General features: G+C 41.3%; 1 long non-coding RNA gene across 2 annotated transcripts in view; it reads left to right on the forward strand.

The window, feature by feature from the left end:
- Positions 1–21,567, forward strand: part of LOC102484481 (uncharacterized) — a 279,187-nt gene that overhangs the window by 111,509 nt on the left and 146,111 nt on the right. The window contains exon 4 of one of the 2 annotated variants that reach the window (XR_003549947.1): positions 865–951. The exons of the other annotated variant lie outside the window; for it this stretch is intronic. This is a non-coding gene — a long non-coding RNA (uncharacterized LOC102484481). Of the gene's footprint in view, positions 1–864; positions 952–21,567 lie in introns of those variants that run through there. 2 annotated transcript variants of the gene reach the window in all.

Below are 21,567 nucleotides of genomic sequence, written 5' to 3' on the forward strand. Positions count from 1 at the left end.
CCAGCAGTTGTGGGCCACCAGTTGTGGGGACTTGCATGGCTCTTTCCATTTAAGTGTGAGAATCAACATTGGGTGATGCATACAAAACCTATTTGTGAAAGAGTTTGGTGAACTACACAGGGTTGTAAAAATGTTAGCTCCTGGGACCAGCAGATGGCATAATGGTTTCATCGCTGGACTTCCATGTAGTTGACTGTGGTCCAAGTCCCAGACCCGGTGGCTTAAAATTCATACCAGGCACATGTGCGTGCATGCCCATGTGTGGCAACGCCCCCAAACCGGCCCGTGTGCGCCCGCCCCCCCCCCCCCCCCGCCCAGGGGCTGATTTCTCACCCTCTGTTTCTTAGTCTCTCTGGCAAGCTCATGTATCCTATTGCAAAAATCTCTCTCTAATAAATAAATAAATAAATAAATAACAACAACAAAAACAAACAAACAAAACTCTTTTGATGACCTGAGTCTCAAGAATTTCCTTGCCTTTAGGGAACTGTGACTGCAGCTTTGGTGATCAGCAAACAGTAAATGGGGTCACTTAATGAGAATGAGGGATGCACTTGAAAGAGTCAGTCACTTTAGAGCTTATTGTTTCATGTGACTAAAGCGTGATTTGAGGTCACCACATTAAGGAATAATAGATCCTTGACTTGTCATTTTTATTAATTTAGAGTCATTTGTTTCCCATCCAGGCAGGAGGATTATGGTAGTGTCTATTCCCTTCCTGTTATGGGTTCTCTGATAAGACTTGAGGGCCTCAGAAAGTGGTACAATGTTCTTGTATGAAATTTAAAACCTTGCTTTTCTGACTGAGTTGAAGCATATTAATGGCTGGCATTTATTTTCCTTTTCCTTTATTCCTGTTCCCAGAGATCAAAAGGCGGTGCGGCATTAAGGTAACCAGACTCATATAGGAAAGGTCCTGAGTTCATGTCCTGAGGCCTCCTTGTCCATGCTGATCTGAGCTGGCTGAAGCTTGAGGTGTATCACAGCAAGAAGACCCTGTTGGGGGTGACTTTCTCTCTCTATGTCCCTTTTTCTGAATAAATAAATAAACTAAAAAATAATAATTATAATAACCACTTATAATCCACTACCCGGAAATAGTCACAGCTAATATTTAAGTGAACTTCATCCTGAGTTAATCCAGATACATTACCAGGTACACATACACAATATGTCAATGCATTGAGTTTCCGCATGGTATACATCTTAGAACTTGATTTTTTCCCTTTAATTTTATGTCATAAAGTTTTTATTACATCTTTAAATATTCCTCACTAATTTAATTTTCCATTGTTGTGGAGTTTTCTATCCATGTGAACATACTATCATTTATTTAAGGCCTATTTTTAGGCATTGAACTGTCCAACTGTTCACTACCCTAAATAATGCTATAATGTTCTAATATTAAAAATAAGTGTGTCATTGGAAATACTAAGTCAAAAGGCAAGTATATATGTTTTTAAAGTTTATTTCTTTCACGAGAAAGAGAGAGACATGCATGCTCAAGGAGGTATCCCACTGCAGTCTTCTCTCCAGCCGTGATCCGTCTGTCATGATCCATCAGCCAGGATCATGGTACACGTGCCCATGATTGAAGAATGCATGAGTCTATGGGAAACCTTAACCATGAGCTTCTGTGTGGATCCAGTTCCACTGGCACAGTGCTTTACCACGGTGCCACCAGCTGACCCGAAGGGAAAAGATATTGTTATACTTCTACTTATTCCAGACTGCTTTCCAGAAACAATGAGCATCTTCACTTCCATCAGCTGTAATGAGTTGATCTGTTTCATCAAATCCACACTTACACTTGAAATGATCCTAAAACATACTTCTTCCCAACTGGATATGAAAAATGCTATTTTAAGAAGAATTGTTTTCCCTTCTTATAATAGTGAGGTTGCATAATTTTGCTATGTTTTGTGCCTCCATTATATTTCATGCTTCTAATCTTTTCTTTTTCTGGCTCCTTGTGGTTCACCCGTGACAAGTACATCAAAGGGCTCCTGATCCCAAGCCTTTTGCTTCTGCTTGGGTTCACTCAATAGGAAGCCCCAGCAAGAGCTGTGATGGGGAGAGGGAGGAGAGTGAGGTGAGGGTGTTTATTACCTTGACTCTCTCCCCATGAGATCACAGAGTCCCTGATCTTCCCAAGGTGGCTTACCAGACACAACTGTCTCAGGGGTCCATTTTGTCCCTTTTCTCATAGGCATCTGGAAAGCTTGGCTCTTGCTAATCTAGGTTCCTGTACTTTCCCATGAGGTTTGAAATAAATCTCAAAGAAGAAAACATATGAGAAGCCCTCAATTGTCCTTGCATGCTGCATCTGCTTCCTGTTGGGACATTGACGGATAAGCATGATCTTCTTAATACTTGCAACAGGTTACATGTGTTGACAGGTCATCACCTCCACTTTAAAAGTAATGATGGTTAAGTCCAAGAGGTTAAATGTGATGCACTCCTTGGTCATTGATAACAGGGTCTTCCTTTCTTCTGTGTAGCTGGAGCATGTAGGAAAATGTAGACTGACTTACCAGGCAGACCAGGCTCTGTCTCTTCCTGGCAGTATTACCTTGAGTGAATTACTTAATCTCAGTAAACCTCAGTGTGATGGTCAGTTTAATGTGTTCACTTGACTGTGTGGTGGCCAGATTGAATGATGTTTTTAAGAGTGTCCATGAGAGTGTTCTGGATGAGTTTACTACCATGGATTTAGTAAAATAGACCATCCTCCCCATGTGGGAGAGTATCATCCAATTCACTGAGGGCCTGAATAGAATAAAAAGGCAAAGGATTTTTGACTGTGTCCAGTGCTTGGAGACCTTCTTCAAGTTGTCCTCTCCCAGTGGAGTCATATGGATAACACTTAATTCTCCTAGCAACAATGTAGAGCAACATATATGATGTATTCTTGACCAGGAGAGCTCCCCCAAGCTTTGATTTGGCTTTTACTGGTGGTCAGTCATATAGGCATGGAGTGGTCAACCTTAGCTATTCAATCTCCATCCCCTGTCCCCAGAGGGCAACCCGATATAGTGTGGCCCAGGGCCCTAGGCAGTCTAAAAAAGGCCTTCACCATGAATCACATTGTTAACATAAACCATCTGATCTAAGGCTCTCGTGACACAAAGACACAGATAGTAGACAGCATGTTCTGAGGGATTAGAGGTTTCCTCCCTGAGTAGTCAAGGACCAGCCTTCTCTGGAATGTGTGGTGTCTGAACACCCCAAGCCTGCTGAGCGGACTGCCCAGGCTAAGGCCATAAGCTCCCAGAGGGCAGGGATCTTTGACTCTTTTGCTCCTACCTAAATCCAGGTGTTTAGGATGATACCAGGCACAAAGTAGACACTTTAATTATGGTTCTTCAAACAAACGGAGCCATAGGAGGCACACACATGTGTGTGTTTCTGCTTGTTTATTGGCTCATGTTATTGTGGAGGCTTATAAGTCCAAAATCTGAAGTGTAGGCCAGGAATTCAGGGCAGAATTATAGGTCAGTTCATGTCTGAAGGCAGTCTGATGCCAGATTGCCCTCTCTCTTGGAAATGGGACTCTTTTTCTTAAGGCCTTTCACTCATTGGGTGAAGCCACATTAAAGAGGAGAATGTGCTTTATGTAGAGTCTACTGACTTATACATTAATCCCATCCCCTCAGAAATACCAATATGGAATACCTATTAGTAGAACGGCGTTTAACCACATTCTGGGGTACCATGGCCTAGCCACATCAACATATGGTTAAGATAAAATTAACCATCACACTGCTCAATAAACATTGATAGACTACAGACCATTAAGATTGATAGAGGCCAAACTGAATTCATTTTTCACATTCACGAAGATACCGATGCTCACAGTGATTGTGATGTACTCGGTGTCATGTGGGGATAGAGTCACCCCCAGAATCCAGTTTCCTGGCTCCGTTGGCCTCTCTCATCACCTCACAACCCTTCCCGTGCACTGGCCTTCGAGGACCCAGCTTCTGCTTCCTTCTGGCCCCTGGGTTGAGGTCACATTTGAAGCGCGTCAGGAACTCTGTTATCCCAGCCTCGCTTGCTCCGTCCTACCTACCAGCATCTCCCGGAGCTTCCCCCGTCCTCACGCAGAGCGACCTCGTTTATTGGACTGTGTGAGAGCTGCTAGTGAAATGGCACCTCTTCTTTTCTTAGAAACCAGTTGATAGCAGCGAGAATGTTTTTCACGTCCCTTTGGAAAAAAACAGGCATCAAATAAAAACAGTGATTTTCTCCATAACTAAATCAGACAGTTTATCCCCTAGGCTATTGACACAGAAGATTCTGAAGGAGAAAAAAATAGCAAATATTTTTCAGTCAGGGTAATTCACAGTGAATAAAACAGCAACATATTCCAATTGATAACAGAAATTAATTCAATATTTCATGTAAGGGCAGAAGAGTTCATATCAAATGTGGTCCCCAGGTCCCGAATTGAAGCTATAACCATTTCCTCTTTCCATACCAGAGAACACTCTATAGTGAGGTTATTGTTATTGCCCTGTTTTTTTATTTATTTATTTTATGAGAAAATACTTGGCAATTTATATAGTGTTGCTTTCCTAAAACCTGCAGGTCAAGATGCTCAGGGACACCGAAGCCACTAGAATTTTTTTCCCAGTTAAAACATTTTTAAAAAAAAATTTAAAATATCCCATAGATTGAAATAGCTTACACCAAGTGGTTATGTAGAATTACGCTTGTTGCTGCAGCTGCTGAAAAAAAGTTTCCTGGGAGTTAGTCAGTCTTTGCCAGGGGCAACCCAGCCTGCAGCATGGAACGCTAGGAGGGGAGCCCAGGGAGGCAGTGGTTGAGCTTGGAACAGTGGTTTGAGGGTCGTGAGATGGATGGCCACACCTCCTGGTTCTTTAGGTGCTGTCTGAGCTGGCCAGGCTTGTGCCTGTTGTCTTGTCATGGCTTGTATGACGCACGTCTCCTTGGTTGGTTCTTAGAATATTCCTAGTGATTTCCTAACATTTGGGTTTGCTGTTCTTTCAGCTTGCAATGTTCTTTCTCCAAATATGAGCATGGTTAGCTCCTTTATCACCGTCAGGTCATAGATAAAATTATTGTCTCCTCGCAGATGTTTCTCACTCTTGCTCCCAGTAATGTTTGTTCTTCCTTCATTATTTCAATCTGAGTTATCTTGTATGCTAATCAATGTGTTTATTTTCTGTCCCCCCCCCATCCCATGGTGTAAGTAGTGCCTGGAATGACGCCTAGCCAACAGTAGGCTCTCACCAAGTGTGTCAAAGAAATTAAATAAATGAATAAATGAACTGGAAGTTGCTGAATGAGTGTAGTTGGTAGAAAGTAAGCAGTGATAATAGATAAACTTAGTAGAACAGATATTTGTTTTTTATAATTGTCAGTCTAATCAGTGGTGATGAGTGGCAGTGAAGGCAATGGGGACAAATGTTCTGATCCATAGAGCCATTCAGAGACCCAGGATGAGAGAGGTTGACACTTTTGTTATGTGGCTTCCACAGACATGGCCTTCCAGCTAACAGAGATAGAAAGAGAAAGAGCATGGAGGATTATACAGGAAGTTTTGTGGTCCAGGTTTGGAAGTAATACATATCAGTACATCAACTAGTATATTCCTGCCTCTACCCTCTCCCCCCACCTGTTTTGGTCAGGGCATGGTAAGCATGACGTGCCTAGCTGTGAAGCGACTGGGAATGCGTGGACAGCTGCTTCCCAGAAACGACCGTATGAAGGAGAGCACGACTTTGCCGCAGATGGCAGGCCTCTGCCTCTCACGCTGCAGCACTCAGTGCTGAGTACCACTGCCACAGCCATCACATCAAGAGCTACACGAGGGCAGAGACTGCCTCTTTCATCAGCTGGAGCTGAGAGGCTAGCACAGTGGATATTTGAATGAATAACCAACCATGTCTTGATCACTAACTGTATTTAGGGCACCAGGTCAGACACAAAACTTACATGATGTGAGGACGTAGTAAGAACGCCATAAAGACTTAGAACCAACAAAGACACTTTTTGTCCTTTGAAGACAGTCCAACCCTTGACTGTATTGCAGTCTCTACAAGCCACAGAAGATGGCAGAGCAAGTTCTGAAGTGCCTTTCCTCACCCCAGAAGGAGCAGAATACAAGAAAAGACTGTAAGAATAAAATGCATCAGCTCAAAAGCTATGCAAGGCAGTGGCCTCTAACCCTACTCTTTGGGGCTTGCATTGTATCTCACTCCTTGGAGATCAGTGAAAGCCACTTCGGAACATGATCTTCCATCTTCCCATTTCGTCCCAGAGATAGAAAGTGAATTTCTGTTCTGCTTGTTCCTTGACCTCATGTTCTGTTCCATTGTGTGTGCTACAGTGGAAACAAAACAAAACAAAACAAAACAAAACAAAACAAAACAAAACAAAACAAAACACAAATCAGACCAAGTCATCCAGCACATTTTAAACTCTCCTAGTTTAAAAAGAAGTCAGAAATTCTAGAATCGGGACAACTGATTAGCATCCCAGGCAGCTTTTTGTGGGGAGTTTGTTTTTTCCAAGGGCCCAGATTTGTTCGCTATCGCAGGGTTTTAGTTCATAAGAGGAAAAGTTACACTGGCCATCATAGATATGCCAAGAGGCTTTCCCCCCTCCTCATTGTAACATTGAATCGTTTTGCTGAGTTCTTTTCTAGAATGAGCAGAATTGGGAGAAAAATGTGTCTTACGAGTTGCACAGATTTTGCCAATGCTGAGATTTTTGAAGATGTTAGTGACTGGCCTGCAAGGAAACATCTTTTGAGTCATCAGAAAAATTACGATGTATTTTTCTGGACTTCTATCCAAAACTATGACATGACTTTTCTGATGACCCGATAGATAATTCTGGAAATCTGACACTTGCGTGTGTATCTGTGGCTTTGTTCTTGATTCCAAAGACACAGAAGGAAAAGCACATTCCCATGGCATGCTTGCATCCCTCTTTTATTTCCTCTTCTTCCTAATTTTGGGTCTGTGGCTACAGTACATTGATGCTCTCTAGCTTCGATTGTCTTCTATATGTCAATGGTAACACATGATAACGGTTCTATCATCATGCCTTACACTTTGCTGAGTAATTTCACCCAAAATGTGTTGTAGAAGCACTTTGAAAATTAAATGGTATGGGAACCAGCAGTTAGCGTGGTGGCTATGTTGCTGGATTCCGACGTAGTTGACCGCGGTTCGCATCCCGGACCCGGTGGCTTAGAACTCACGCCGGGCACATGTGTGTGCGTGCCCAAGATCCCGAGAGGAGAATGGAGGAGAAGGGATTTCGGCTTGGCCATCCCCCCTGGGGGGTGATTTCTCGCTTTCTGTCTCTCTGTCTCTCTGGAGAGTGCATGTGCCCTATAGCAAAAATTTCTCTAAAAAAAAAAAAAAAAGGAAAGAAAGAAAATTAAATGGTATGCAAACGTACTTGAGATTTTCACATTCTTTTTTTTTTTTTTAGAGAAATTTTTGCTATAGGGCACATGCACTCTCCAGAGAGACAGAGAGACAGAAAGACAGAAAGCGAGAACTCGCTCCCCAGGGGGGATGATCATGCCACAATCCTTTCTCCATTCTTCTCTTGGGATCTTTGGCACTCATACATATGTGCCTGGTGTAAGTTTAAGCCACTGGGTCCAGGACTTGAACCACAGTCAACTATGTGGGAGTCTAGTGACATATCTATTATGCCATCTGCTGGTCCTGAATTTCAAATTCTTAAAACTAGTCAATCGACCAAGAAGCAATGTGTCTGATGGCATAATTATGACTATTGTTTTAAAGTTTACTTATTTCTTCAGAAAAAGAGAAAAAGAAAGAAAGACAGGTACCACCAACAGGATCCCCAAACTGCAATCCATCCCTAGTCTCAATCAGCCTGGATCAGGGGCACACATGCCCTGATTTTACAAGGAGGTAACAGGACATGAACCAAGGACCTTTCCATGTGAGGTCAGTTACATTGCCACTGTACCACCACTTGACCCCCGATATTACTTTTAAGTTTCACTCTTTTCTTATTTTTATTCTCTTTTTTTTTCTTTTTGGAAAGGTTTTTTCTATAGGATGCATGTGCTCGCCAGAGAGCCAGAGAGAGACAGAGAGACAGAAAGCGAGAAATCACCCCCAAGGGGAGGATGGCCACGCCTTAATCCCTTCTCCTCCATTCTCCTCTCGAGATCTTGGGCACACACGCACATGCTCCCAGCATGAGTTTAAGCCACTGGGTCCAGGACTTGAACTGCTGTCCACTACATGGGAGTTCAGTGACATAGCCATTATGCTAACTGCTGGTCTCTCTCATTTTTATTCTCTTAACAACCCTCAAAAGTCGCTCCAAGCAGTTGCTATCTCATGATATGTCCCAGTGTCTTAGGTGATAGTTCACTGCTAAAAAGCAGAGGCCAGGCAAACTGTCCACGTCACAGACCTCTTATATGGTGAGGTCTGTGTTAGTCTCTTTGTCTGCTCATGGAGAATCTGGTGGTGGGTTCTGGGTCAGATGTAACTTTGGAGAAACTCTCTGATGTTTGTGACACTCATTTCTGAGGTATTTTGTTGTGGTGACAGATCCTTGCTTAGAAAGACGGCAGCATTGGGGACCAGCAGGTGGCGTGGTGGTTAAGGTGCTGGACATTCCCACATGGCTGACCGTTGTTTAAGTCCTGGACCTGGTTGCTTGCTTTCTCACTTTCTCTCTCTCTCTGTCAAAATAAAATAAGTAAATGAATAAATAAAATAAAAATAATTAATTATTAAACAAAAAAAAACCCAAAAAACAGAAAGACCGCAGCATATCCTAACTCTTAGCTTAGGCTGTTCTAACACATTACCAGTTTGGGGGAGATACAAATTTTCATTCAATAGCATTATTTTCTTGTCCTCCCCCCAAATTCATATCCAAAATACATTTATTCCATCCCCAAAGCCCTTAAAATGCTTTACTCATTCTGGTATCAAATGTGAAGTCTAAAGCCCCAAATCTCATCTAGATAGTAACTATGAGGTGACTTCAAAAAGTTCACAAAAAACTGAAATTAAAAATCAAGTTTATTTGGGGGTAAATTTGTTTTGAATCATACATAGTCTTTTCATAATATGCATTTTTCATGAACTTTTTGAAGACCTCTTATAAAGCAGACATGGATGAAATGTGAGCTAGGATTCCTCCTGAGGCAGACTTCCTCTCTAGTTATGAACCAGGAAAACCAAACTTCTCGACCTTTTCCCATTCCTTACCCGGTTCCAAAGCCACTTCCACATTGTTAGGATTCATAATGGCAGCACCCCACTTCTTCATTCCAATTTCTGTCTTATTCAGCTTCAGCTGCTGTAACAAATGGTCGTAGACTGGATGGCTTACATAGTAAACATTTATATTTCATAGTCTGGGAGGCTGGATCAAGGTGCCGCAAGGTCAGGACCAGGAGAAACCACTTCCCAGTTTGCAGATGGCTGCTTTGTGTTCTCACAGGGTTGAAAGACATCATCTCTCTTGTGTCTCTCATGTAAGGGTGTTAATCCCATGACAAAGGCTACACTGTCATGGCCTAATCACTTCCCAAAGGCCCCACCTCCAAATGCCATATACTGAGGATTAGGGACTTGCTATATAAATTTCAGGGGTGGGTGAGATTTGCACATTCAGTCCATAGCACATATAGGCAATGCATGGACTTTTAGGGCAGAAAGATTCCGTCTTAAATCAAAGCTTCACTATGTAATGTCGAGCAATATTGTTCTCAGCCTCACCCATGCCCCCTAGAACACGTTAATGTAATACCCATCTTCATCAAGCTCTTGCAAAAATGAGAAATAATGGAATTAAGATGGCCATTCCCGTCATCTTTGTTGTGAAATATAATAGACACTTCAAGCTTAGTGGTACCAAATATTGGCTTTTTCATTGTGCTCATGGTTTCTGTGGGCTCGAGACTTCTGGGGCAGGGTGGGGTAACCTGTCTCTGCTCTAGATATCTGGGGCTACAGCTGGGATGACTCCACTATCTGGGGGTTGAGGGGTCTTCTGCAGATGTCTCTATGGACATGGCTGCGTCCAGCTGGGCTGACTGCAAGGCTGGCTCAGCTGGGGCTCTCAGCTGGGGCTCTCAGCATAGTGGTTGTGTTCCGAGAGGAAGCTCCCTGAGGACAAGCATGTCAAAGGGGACTGGTAGAAGCTGGGAGGTCCTTGTGACCTAGCCTTGGAAGTCATAATACATCACTTTTTTATATATTATATTATTTTATTTTTCAAAACTTATTTTCTTCCATGAACAAAAGAGAGGGAGAGAGAGAGAATTCCCCAAAGAGTGCAGATGCCATGATCTACCTTTAACCCCAACCAGCCTTGGCTCATGGGCATGCACATGCCCAGTGTACCCAGGAAGTTCTCTGGAGATGAGTCTGGAATCTCCTCATGTGGATCAGCCTTGCAGAGCATTATGTTTTACTGTCATACCTCCATCCCGCTCTCATTTTTTAAAAAAAAAATTAAAATTGACATACAATGATACATACTTTTGAGATTTTTCAGTATGTTCATACAGTGTATAATGATCTAATCAGGACAATAAACATACCCTTTATCTCAAACATTTAACCATTACTTCGTGTCATGAATATTGAAGTCCTTTGAGCTATTTTGAAACATACATGAAATTGTTATTAAATCTCGTTACTTTACTATGCTTTAGTTCACTAGAACTCTTCCTCTTTGTCGCATAGCAATTTTGTATCTGTTAACCTTCTGTAAGTGAGGCATTTGTCTTTCAGAGCCTGGCTTATTTCACTTAGCTTAATTTCCTCTAGGTTTATCCATTTGCCACAGATGATAGGATTGTATCTCTTTTGTGGCTGCATAATATCTCATTGTGTATACGCACATCTTTTCCTCAGCTGCTCACCTGTTGGTGGACATTTGTGTTAATTCCATATCTTGACTATTGTGAATATATCTGTAGAAAACACGGGGCTGCAGATATCACTTTGACATGCTAATTTCCTTTCCTTTGGAGATATACTCAGTGGGATTACTAGAGACTATATGGTTAATTCTATTTGTAGTGTTTGAAGGAAGAGTCATAGTATCTTTGATAATGGCTCTACTAATTTATATTCCCACTAGTCATGCACAAGAATTCCCCTTTCTATATCCCCACCACACTTCGTTCTTTATTTTTTGTTTGTTTGGTTTTGATAATAGCCATTCTAACTGGTGTGTGGTGATACCTTCTTGCAGATTCGATCTGAATTTTCCCACCACTGCCTCAAGGGACACAACATATCCTTAATGGAGTGGTGGTGTCTTGAAAAGAAAAAGAAACTGTATAACAACTGCTATTTTTATTTAAAGATCTCTTATTTCACAGATGGAAGGACCCAAATAGTTGAAAGTCTTTTGAAAAAATGTATTTACTTTTTCCATGAGAGAAAGAGCTAGCAAGCGAGAAAGAGAGAGGTACCCCAGCATGGTCTTCATCCTGTGACCCGGCCTTATCCTCAGCCAGCTTGGATCAGAGTAACATGTGTGCATCTAGATGTACGGGGAGGCCTCATCATGTGAACCCAGACCTTCCCATGTGGCTTCAGCATCATGGAATGTTGTGCTTGACTTCCACAACTGATTTATTTATTTTTATTTATTTATTTATTGAGGTTTTCGCTATAGGGTGTGTGCGCTCGCCAGACAGACAGAGAGAGACCTATAGGGTGGTCTATTTTTGCATAAAAAAAGAGGTAATGACTTTTCTGACAACCCAGTATTACCACATATAGAAAAGCATGTACACAGCTTTGTAACTGTTCATGAAACATGTCTCTACATAATCACGGGTGAGGAAACAAAAAGCTGGCACGATAGAGCTCAACCCACTTGTCTCCATCGTAATCCTTCCTGTTCCCTAATGGCGGCTGCACGGCTTGCCTCTGCGGTCATCCTTACCTGTTTTTGCCAGGTTTCGAACTTCATAGAAATGGAGTAATATTGTATATGCTCATTTTCATCTGGACTTACAATTTTTTTTCAATATTGGGTTCGTGCCCTCTGTCCATGTTGTGCATGTAGCTGTGGTTTGTTCACGTTGGAGACTGTCCCATCACATAAATGTTTATCCATTCTACTATTTATGGCCATGGGCTATTTCCAGTCGCTTACAGAAAATCGTGCTGCTGTCCACATTTTAAAATCTGTGTTTGTGCATCGGGCACGCGTTTCTCTTAGGCATCGCCCAGGAGTGTAGGTTCAACATGAAGAGACGGCAACAGACTTTTCTGAAGGGAATGTATGCACCCACTCTCACCCCTGGAGAAGCACCCAGAGTTCTGTTGGTCGGCATCTCCACTAACTCTTGATGTTCTTTCATTTTTTTCTATTCTAGTGGGTAGGCAGTGATACATCATTGTGATTTTTATTTGTATCTCCTCCATTACTAATGAAGTTGATCGTAGTTTTACATTTATTGACCATCTGAGCATACTTTTTCGGTGAAATGTTTACTCTTGTCCTTTTTTATTTCTCTACTTGTCTTTTAGTTATTGGTAAATAGGGTTTTAAAAAATATACTTATTGGGGAACCAGCAGGTGGTAATAGTTATGCCACTGAACTCTCATGTTGTTGAACATGATTCGAGTCCCGGACCCGGCAACTTGAAACTTAAGCCAGGTGCATGTGCGTGTGTGCCCAAGACCCTGAGAGAAAAATGGAGGAGAAGGGATTGCAGCATGACCATGCCCCTGGTGGGGGATTTCTTGCTTTCTGTCACTCTGTTTCTCTCTGTCTCTCTGGTGAGTGCACACGCACTATAGCAAAAAAAAAATCTCTCTAACTCAAATATATATATATATATATATATATATATATATATATATATGTTTTTGTTACAGGGTGCATGCGCTTGCCAGAGAGACAGAGAGAGACAGACAAAAAGTGATTCATCACCCCCCCCCAAGGGGGAGGCCCTGCCACAATCCCTTCTTTTCCATTCTCCTCTCGGGATCTTGAGCATACACACACATGCACCCAGTGTGAGTTTAAGCCACCAGGTCCAGGACTTGAACTGCGGTTGACTACATGGGAGTTCAATGACATAGCCGTTATGCTAACTGCTGGTCCCCATACGTAAGTTTTATGGGTACATGGGCTTCTCTTGTTATATAAGTGACAAATTTCTTTCCCACCCTGTAACCAGCATTTTTATTTCATAAATGAGATTTCTTACTCATTTTGCATTGGTAACTATGGTTTGTTTGTTTCATGGTTACATAATATTCCATTGTTCTCAATTCTATCTAATATAATCCAATTACAGATTTTTTTCCCTGAATGCTAACTTGGTAACTGCTCTTTGGGCCTTATTAAAACCCTTTCTCCCCATGCCAAGGTCATATAGAAACTTTTCTGTAGCATCCTGTTTGCCTTCCTCATTTGTATCAGTAATCATAAAACTAGGGCCGGTCAGAAAATCTGGCCAACAACCTGAGTTTGTTAATAAAACTTTATTAGAATACAGTCATAGTCATTCATCTGTATTGTCTAGGACTGCTTTCATGCTGCAGCTACAAATGGGGTAGTTCCAACAGAGACCATATAGGGAAACAGTTTCTAACTAGCCCTTTGCCGAAAAAGTTTGTGGACTCTTGAATAACACCTACCACATATTTGATTGAAGTTGCTGTGTTTTCATGTCATCCAATGAACTTTTCACTGCCCAGTAGAAACCTTTTATTTTTTCCACAGATATTTGTTTAGAGGCTACTATGTGTTAGGCTCTGTGCTCGGTGCTCATGACACATAGAAGAGGAAGATGGCGTGTGCCCTGCAGGCTTTCACCGCTGGGTGTCATTGCCCTTAGCTGTTCACAGGCTTCAACACCCCAGCAAAGCTGTCTGTTAATACAAGGATTTACTGAATGAAACCTAAAACTGGCCAGATGTTATATGAGGGATACAAGACTCATGGACAGATGAGACTTTGTCCTAGTTCTCAAGGGGTTCCCCTTTTGGTGGTGGCCATGTGGAGTGATAAGGAGCTAGCACCATGATCCCATAGTGGGTGCTTTACCGACCTGGAGGGGTGACAAAACACAATTAAAACACACACACACACACACACACACACACACACACACACCAGAGAATGAGAATAAGAAAAGTACCTTTTTTTGACTCCTGAAATATGATGAAGACAGAAGTGGGAAAAAAATTCTGATTTTAACATTATTTGCAAAGAGACTATGAAGCTGCCCCTTCCCTGTTCTCAGCAAGTCCCCCCACCGATTCTGCTATGAGGGATGTGAACACTGGTCACGGCGCTCATTAAATTAGTCATCCTGATAATTACAGGATCTCAGAAATAACTACTAATCAGCCCAGATAGCAAGCTGCTCCCGGGAGTCATTGAAATACATCTAAGATAGGGTTGTTAATTCTGCACACACATTTAAAACAGGTTATATATTTTAAAAAGTTATATATTTCCTTAAGATTCTTAATAACCTTGTATGGCATCAGAATGGCAGTTCAACATTGCTCCCCCACTATTTTCAAACTACATCTTGAGTCTAGATGGTAAGATATTTGAAGTCTTTATTTACAAGGGAAAAATTTGTTCCCCCTCTCTCAATAGATTCCATTGTAAAATGCCAGAAATGAGAGAAGCACTCATTAGGAGATAGCAATTACAAAATAAAGGCACTAACAAAGTCAGTTTATAAAAAAAGAAAAGAAGAAAGGATGGGTGGGCATGAGATGGGTTATGGCAATCCAATACCGAATCATTGACCAAAGCCGATGCTTTTCACATTTGAGTGAGAAATAAGAATATTTTACATACAGTAATGAAGCACCAGTTGAAATTTAAATATTGTTTGCTACATTAAGAGATCTGATTTCCCAGGCTGTTGCTAATACTATTTTATTTTAGTTTTACATCTTGGTGTCTTCACACTTTTGCTTTCAGATAACCAGATGGGTTATTTTGTTTGCTTTTGATTAACTAAATGACCTCATGCAACTAGTTCTTTCTTTGTAGACTCTCCCATTCCTTCATTTTGTTTTTTCTTTTCTTTCAATCAATAATTAATCTAGCAATTCAGGAGGAAGGCCCTGCATGTTGCCTAACTGGAATAACTGAGACAGTGAAGTTTTGGGACATGGGTCACCTCAGATTCTTACTTAGAATTTCCTTTTTTAAAGATCCCTAGATAAGGACAATTCTTTTTTTTTTTTTTTTTGAGGGATTTTGCTATAGGGTATGTGCACTCGCCATAGAGACAGAGAAAGACAGAGAGACAGAAAGCAAGAAGTTATCCTCCGGGGGGATGGCCAGGCCACAATCACTTCTCTATTCTCCGTTCAGTATTTTGGGCACGCAGGCACATACGTCTGGCATGAGTTTTAAACCTTTGGGTCCAGGACTTGAACTGTGGTCGACTCTGTGGGAATCCAGCGATGTAACCATTATACCATCTGCTGGTCCCAAGGACAATCCTGAAATAAAAAGAAAGCGACACAGTTACTTCATGTATCAGTTGCATGGTCAGGACAATGACTGATTCATATTATCTGAAATTCAGTCTACTGTGTTTTATTCTCTTTGTCCATGTACCATTTTTAAATTGGCTCGTTTCTGGGGAAATATTCCAAATGACAACTTGGCTCTTCTCTTTCTTTCAAGTATCAAGTGGGGTGATAGGAAAGATGCCAGCTCTGGTCGAATGCCAATTGTGGGCCAAGTACCTGAGCTAAAAGAATTTAGACCAAGGGTTGAAAAATCTTCATTTGAAGGACAAAAGGCAAATATTTTGGACCTTGTCACAACTGCTCAACTCAGTCTTTTTAGCACAAAATCACCATAGATAACGCTTAAATAAATGGGCTTCAATATGTTCTAACAAAATCTTTTTTCTTCACGAAAGCCAGCTGGAGTTGGCTCAGAAGCAGTGATTTGCAGAGTCCTAATTTAGCAAGTGGTACACCATCTACTGTTGCCCAGATTATTGCAAACCATGGACCTCAGGTCACTAAGGTTTTCCCATGATAGCTGGGTCTCTACCCAACCTCTTCCCTGTGTGCGGAGTAGCACCATCTCCAATCTATATTATGAGTTTTTGCATAAGATTCCACTTGAGCAAAGGATTTCTAGATTAGTTTTAAAAGATTTAAAAATGCCCAGTTCTCATCCAACTTTATTTTACAACAGAAGAAACGTGGCCAACAGGAGCTGATGTTTTCACCTACACAATGCATTTAGTTGTTGTCAGAGCTGGGATGTTTACCTGGCACCGGTGACTCTCACTCACACTCTCAGTTCTGGTGACACTGTGCAGGCCTCATGATATCAGAATTCCATCGGGGAAATATTTATTTATTTTTGTATTTATTTATTTAATAATACACACTCATCAGCCTGAGCAGTTTGTGAACAGACATGATAATTTGAAGAGACTGTATAACATTTCTCTGGTGTAGGCAAGAGCCTTGGCAATTCTAGGCAAAGGTCTTATGACAGAATCAGATGCATGCTGTCTGCTCCTGTCTGTGTGGAGGGCCATATGATCGTATCCATATATTGGATAGTGGTTCGAAGGAGGTCTGGAATGTAATTTTCCCATTCGTCTGCTCCATGTAGATCCACCTAGCCATTATGTTTCCCTTAGATCTCTGTTTGCCTCAAACAGAAAACTGAATTTTAAATTAAATTGAAATATCTATGGCAGTTTTGGCTCTGATGGGAGACATTGTACTGCATTTTCCCAGTAGCACAGCAAAGAAGAACCTGACGGCTGGAGAGAAGAGATTTGGCATGAGCTGCTGCCCGGATCCCCTGTACTCAGGACCTGTGTCCCACATTGCTGGGTGTCTCACGGGTAAAGGCCACCAGTTCCCTATTCACTGTCTCTCATGGGACTCCAGCCTATCTGCCAGCCACCTGGAGCTCGTAGAAATTTTGTTAAACATCCTAAAGAAGCAAAAAGCCTACGCCAATTTTCAATTTGGGTCTCTTCCCCTGAATGCAGCACAATGAAACCTTAAACAAAGGTCATTTCATTAAGGAAACAGAGGTATTTTACTCAGTTAAGACAAATATTCTTTCTAAACTTTTGAATTATCCCAACATAGGCTGTTTATCCTGAATAGAAAAAGAGAGATAAATAACACAATGGAAAATTTTATTCCAGGTAACCAGTTATAAATCTTCTTCCTCTTTTAAAGAGCCCATTGGCTTATTATTTTTAACATTGAATTTTCTAGAGGGTATGTGTGCTCGCTGCAGAGAGACAGAGAGGGGGATGGCTAGTGAGGAAGCACTGTCCCCCCTTGGGGGATGGTCACACTGCCACCTCTCTCCACTTCTCCCTCCTTTCAGGATTTTGGGCATACATGCGTACGTGCCCAGTGTGCTTTTCAAGCTGCTGAATCCTGGCAGCTTGAACCACACCATGTGAGATCCAGCTGTCTTAACCATCATGCCACCTCCTCTACAGGACCCCCTCCCTCGACCTGATAAACACTTCAAGTACATATTCCACTGCTCTATTTTTGGCATAGAATATGGTGTTTTAACGTCACCTGGTTATTACATTTTGTTGTTGGTATGAAGCAGCGTTTGGCATTATTCTCTAGGAAGACCGTATGTAATGAGTTAAGATTTTAAGGCTATCTTGATAAAATCTCACCACATGTGTGTATGGGTGTCCATGTGGTATGTGTACCTGCATGTTTGCATGTGTATATGTGCAGTAATGTGTCTGCATTGTTCAGATGTGATGTGTGTATAAGTGTAATTTTATTCCAGGTAACCAGTTATAAATCTTCTTCCTCTTTTAAAGAGCCCATTGGCTTATTATTTTTAACATTGAATTTTCTAGAGGGTATGTGTGCTCGCTGCAGAGAGACAGAGAGGGGGATGGCTAGTGAGGAAGCACTGTCCCCCCTTGGGGGATGGTCACACTGCCACCTCTCTCCACTTCTCCCTCCTTTCAGGATTTTGGGCATACATGCGTACGTGCCCAGTGTGCTTTTCAAGCTGCTGAATCCTGGCAGCTTGAACCACACCATGTGAGATCCAGCTGTCTTAACCATCATGCCACCTCCTCTACAGGACCCCCTCCCTCGACCTGATAAACACTTCAAGTACATATTCCACTGCTCTATTTTTGGCATAGAATATGGTGTTTTAACGTCACCTGGTTATTACATTTTGTTGTTGGTATGAAGCAGCGTTTGGCATTATTCTCTAGGAAGACCGTATGTAATGAGTTAAGATTTTAAGGCTATCTTGATAAAATCTCACCACATGTGTGTATGGGTGTCCATGTGGTATGTGTACCTGCATGTTTGCATGTGTATATGTGCAGTAATGTGTCTGCATTGTTCAGATGTGATGTGTGTATAAGTGTGTATTTTCTCAAATAAGTAATATTCAGTGAAACAGTCAGGAGTTTATTTTGCTGTGTCATTTTTATAATTTATTTGTTTTAAGGAAACACCATCACTTATATGGGAGTAATGGTGGGGCTTGTGAAAGAAATTTTTAATGTTTTCTGCTTTTTTTTTTTAATGTGGCTTATTGTTATTTTTAAATGAACTGCTAGTTATAAAAGAATTACAACACTATTACAGAAAGTACTAAAAGTGGAGTGAAAATTATCACCTGTATGTCTAGATGATATTAAAAAAAGGGCGAGGTACTTTTTGTTTTCTCTTGGGTTTACATCTTGTAGTTGGGGCCCACTGTCCTAGAACTTCAGATAACTCAACAAGTGTGGACTGTCTCCAGCCACACCATAGCCTGAATGGCTGAGACATCTCAATACTGCCTGGAAGTGTAAATAAGAATTTAGAGAACTGAGAGGAAGGGAGTGAATGATCTAACTTGGGGACTAGGGAAGCAAATAGACAAATCTGGAAGCAGGACAGAGCATGACACATTGACAAACTGACAAGGGTTGCATAGAGCTGGCATGCAGGGTCCCTGGCATGGATTGGATGCAGTTGAGGTTGGAAAGGAAGTTTTGAAGGAAATTGTGAAGTCCCTTAAATGCCATGCTCAGGAGCTGAGGCTTTAGTACCTGGTAGACAGGGAGTAGAGAAAACCCCATCCCAGGTGTCTCTTTGAGCCCAGACTCCTGCTCCTCAAGTCCAGAGACAATGGATCAATAGTTATGATCAGCTAAGGAGAAGGCGCAGCTCTGTCATGGGGCAGCAACAAAAGGACATGTCTGTTTCCTCCTCCTTCTTTTCCAGCCCACCACCATTCATGAAGAAATTGCATGCCCTGTCCACTTCCCTCTTCTCCAGGATCTTGAAATACCATTTTAGTATTTGGGAGGAAAGAGAATTGAGGAAAAGAGGAAAGCAGCGAACTGAGACCCCTTCCTAAATAGGTCATAGTGCATACTGGTAAGAAATTTAAATAATGCAATTTTTTTGATTTATAGAAAAGGGTAAATGTTGAAATTTCTTTATTCTCAGGAGATTACCCCCTTCTAGAGGCTAAAGGAAGATTTTAAAAAATCAAGATAATATGGTTACTTATTATTATGCAGAAGATCTTTCTGTATTTTGCTCAATTTTATAGTGCAATAATGTGATTTTGTTGTCTTAAGAACTTAATAATTAAAAAAACACATTCTTTCCCCATTGCATTAAAATGAATGTTTCTAGCCTTATTAGTTTTCCTATTATAACTGTTAAGGACTCCTCCACAGGCCCCCCCTCCCTCAACCTGATGAACACTTCAAGTACATTTCTCTGTGGAGAAAGTCCTTTAATGGTTGCAATCTATCAAGATGTTCTTTTGAGATTATTACTGAGAAGCATTGTTGATTAATCAAAAAAGAAAGGAAAATGAGAAAGAACAAAGAAGCTACTATCAAGGAAATATATGCTGTTGGGCTCAGAACTGACTAATCAGATTGGACCCAAACTCAGAGAGAAGCATCCATGAGGAGGACCCAGCCAAAGGGTGTTACTGAAGGGCAAGATATGGTTGCCTAAGGGGGTTGTCTATGGTAATCTGCACTCTGTTAATTTTTAAGGGAGAGAATGGACTGGAAAGGAAGAAAGAGGAGAAAGGTGATTCAGAAAGTGGTTTTAGTGGAACCAGTAGATGGCATAATGGTCACACTGCTGGACTCACATGTAATTGACTGTGGTTCAAGTCTTGGACCCAGAGGCTTAAAACTGCATACCCCAAATCCCAGGAAGAGAACAGAGGAGAAGGGATTGATTGTGTGGCCATCGCCACACCAGTGAAGGGGGGTGATTTCTCGCTTTCTGTCTCTCTCTCTTTCTCTGTCTCTCTGGCGAGTGCACACACCCTATAGTAAACATCTCTCTTGAAAAAAAAAGAAGTGTTTTGCTCTTGGAAAATCAGGGGATGGGAGATTTATTTATTGAACACACACACACATACACACACACAGATGCACACATACACACAGACATATGCACATACACAGACACACTTATAAACACAGATGCACACACACACACACACACACACACACACACACAGGTGCAGCCAAATATACAGATGCTAATAGACATGCAGATACAGATGAACAGATATACACATGCATACAGATACACTTACATGCTCACACAGACATACAGATATATACAAGCATACACAGATACACATGCACACAATGACACACGTTCACACATGGAGGACTTATTTTTATTTAAATCTTACAAAAAGAAAAACTTTTACCACTGTCACTCATGAGAAAAAAGTATCAGTGATCATGAATAGATTCACATTCGTGCAGGTTAAAATATATATAGTTATTAGAATTAAAATAGTTAAGATTCTGCCTAAAATCGCCTATGGTTCACCAGTATGGGGCAGCTGATTTGAGAGAAGTACTTTCACCATCCGCCATAATGCAGCTTTAAAAAAAATATATGGCATTAATCTCGATTCTATTGTCATCTAATTTTGAACAAAGGCATTAAGTCCAAAGTTAGATTCATCAATCATAGCTCAGGAAATGTTACTGACATCCATCCTGAGCGCCACAGTTGATTAGCTCTCTTGATTAAATAGTGGTTCAGCTGATGGGAAAACAGGAGACGAGGCTGCCACTCTTGCAAAGAGAAACCCCAGCTCCAAGTCTCCATGGAGTTAAGGAAGGAGAAGCGGAAAACAGAAGGCGAGAGCTGGGCTGCTGCCGTAGTAACTTGGTATTCCCCAAAACAGCTGTCTCAGGAGTGGGTCCCAGAGGACTGCTCAGTTCTCCTCTTTTTTTTTTTTTCCTTTCCTTTTCACACCCTCAAGGATACGAAATTTGAGGATTTTTTGTTTTTGCTTCTTTTGTTTTGTTTTGTAGAGTGAGGTAGGCAAGGCATAACCTTAGCTATCACTTGAAAAGTACAACCATAAGTTAAAAAAAAAAAATCAGCGTCCAATGTGAGTGATACCTGAATGCTGACATTAATCAAATGCCACCTTTTTGGGCAGTGGCATAGAAATAATGTCAAACTGTTCTGCCATGGTTTTTTTTTTTTAATATATATATTTTTATATTTTTTAAACAGCAATTTTCCCAAGAG

This window comes from Tupaia chinensis, unplaced genomic scaffold, assembly GCF_000334495.1.
Source record: "Tupaia chinensis unplaced genomic scaffold, TupChi_1.0 Scaffold000333_1, whole genome shotgun sequence".
NCBI lineage: Eukaryota > Metazoa > Chordata > Mammalia > Scandentia > Tupaiidae > Tupaia > Tupaia belangeri.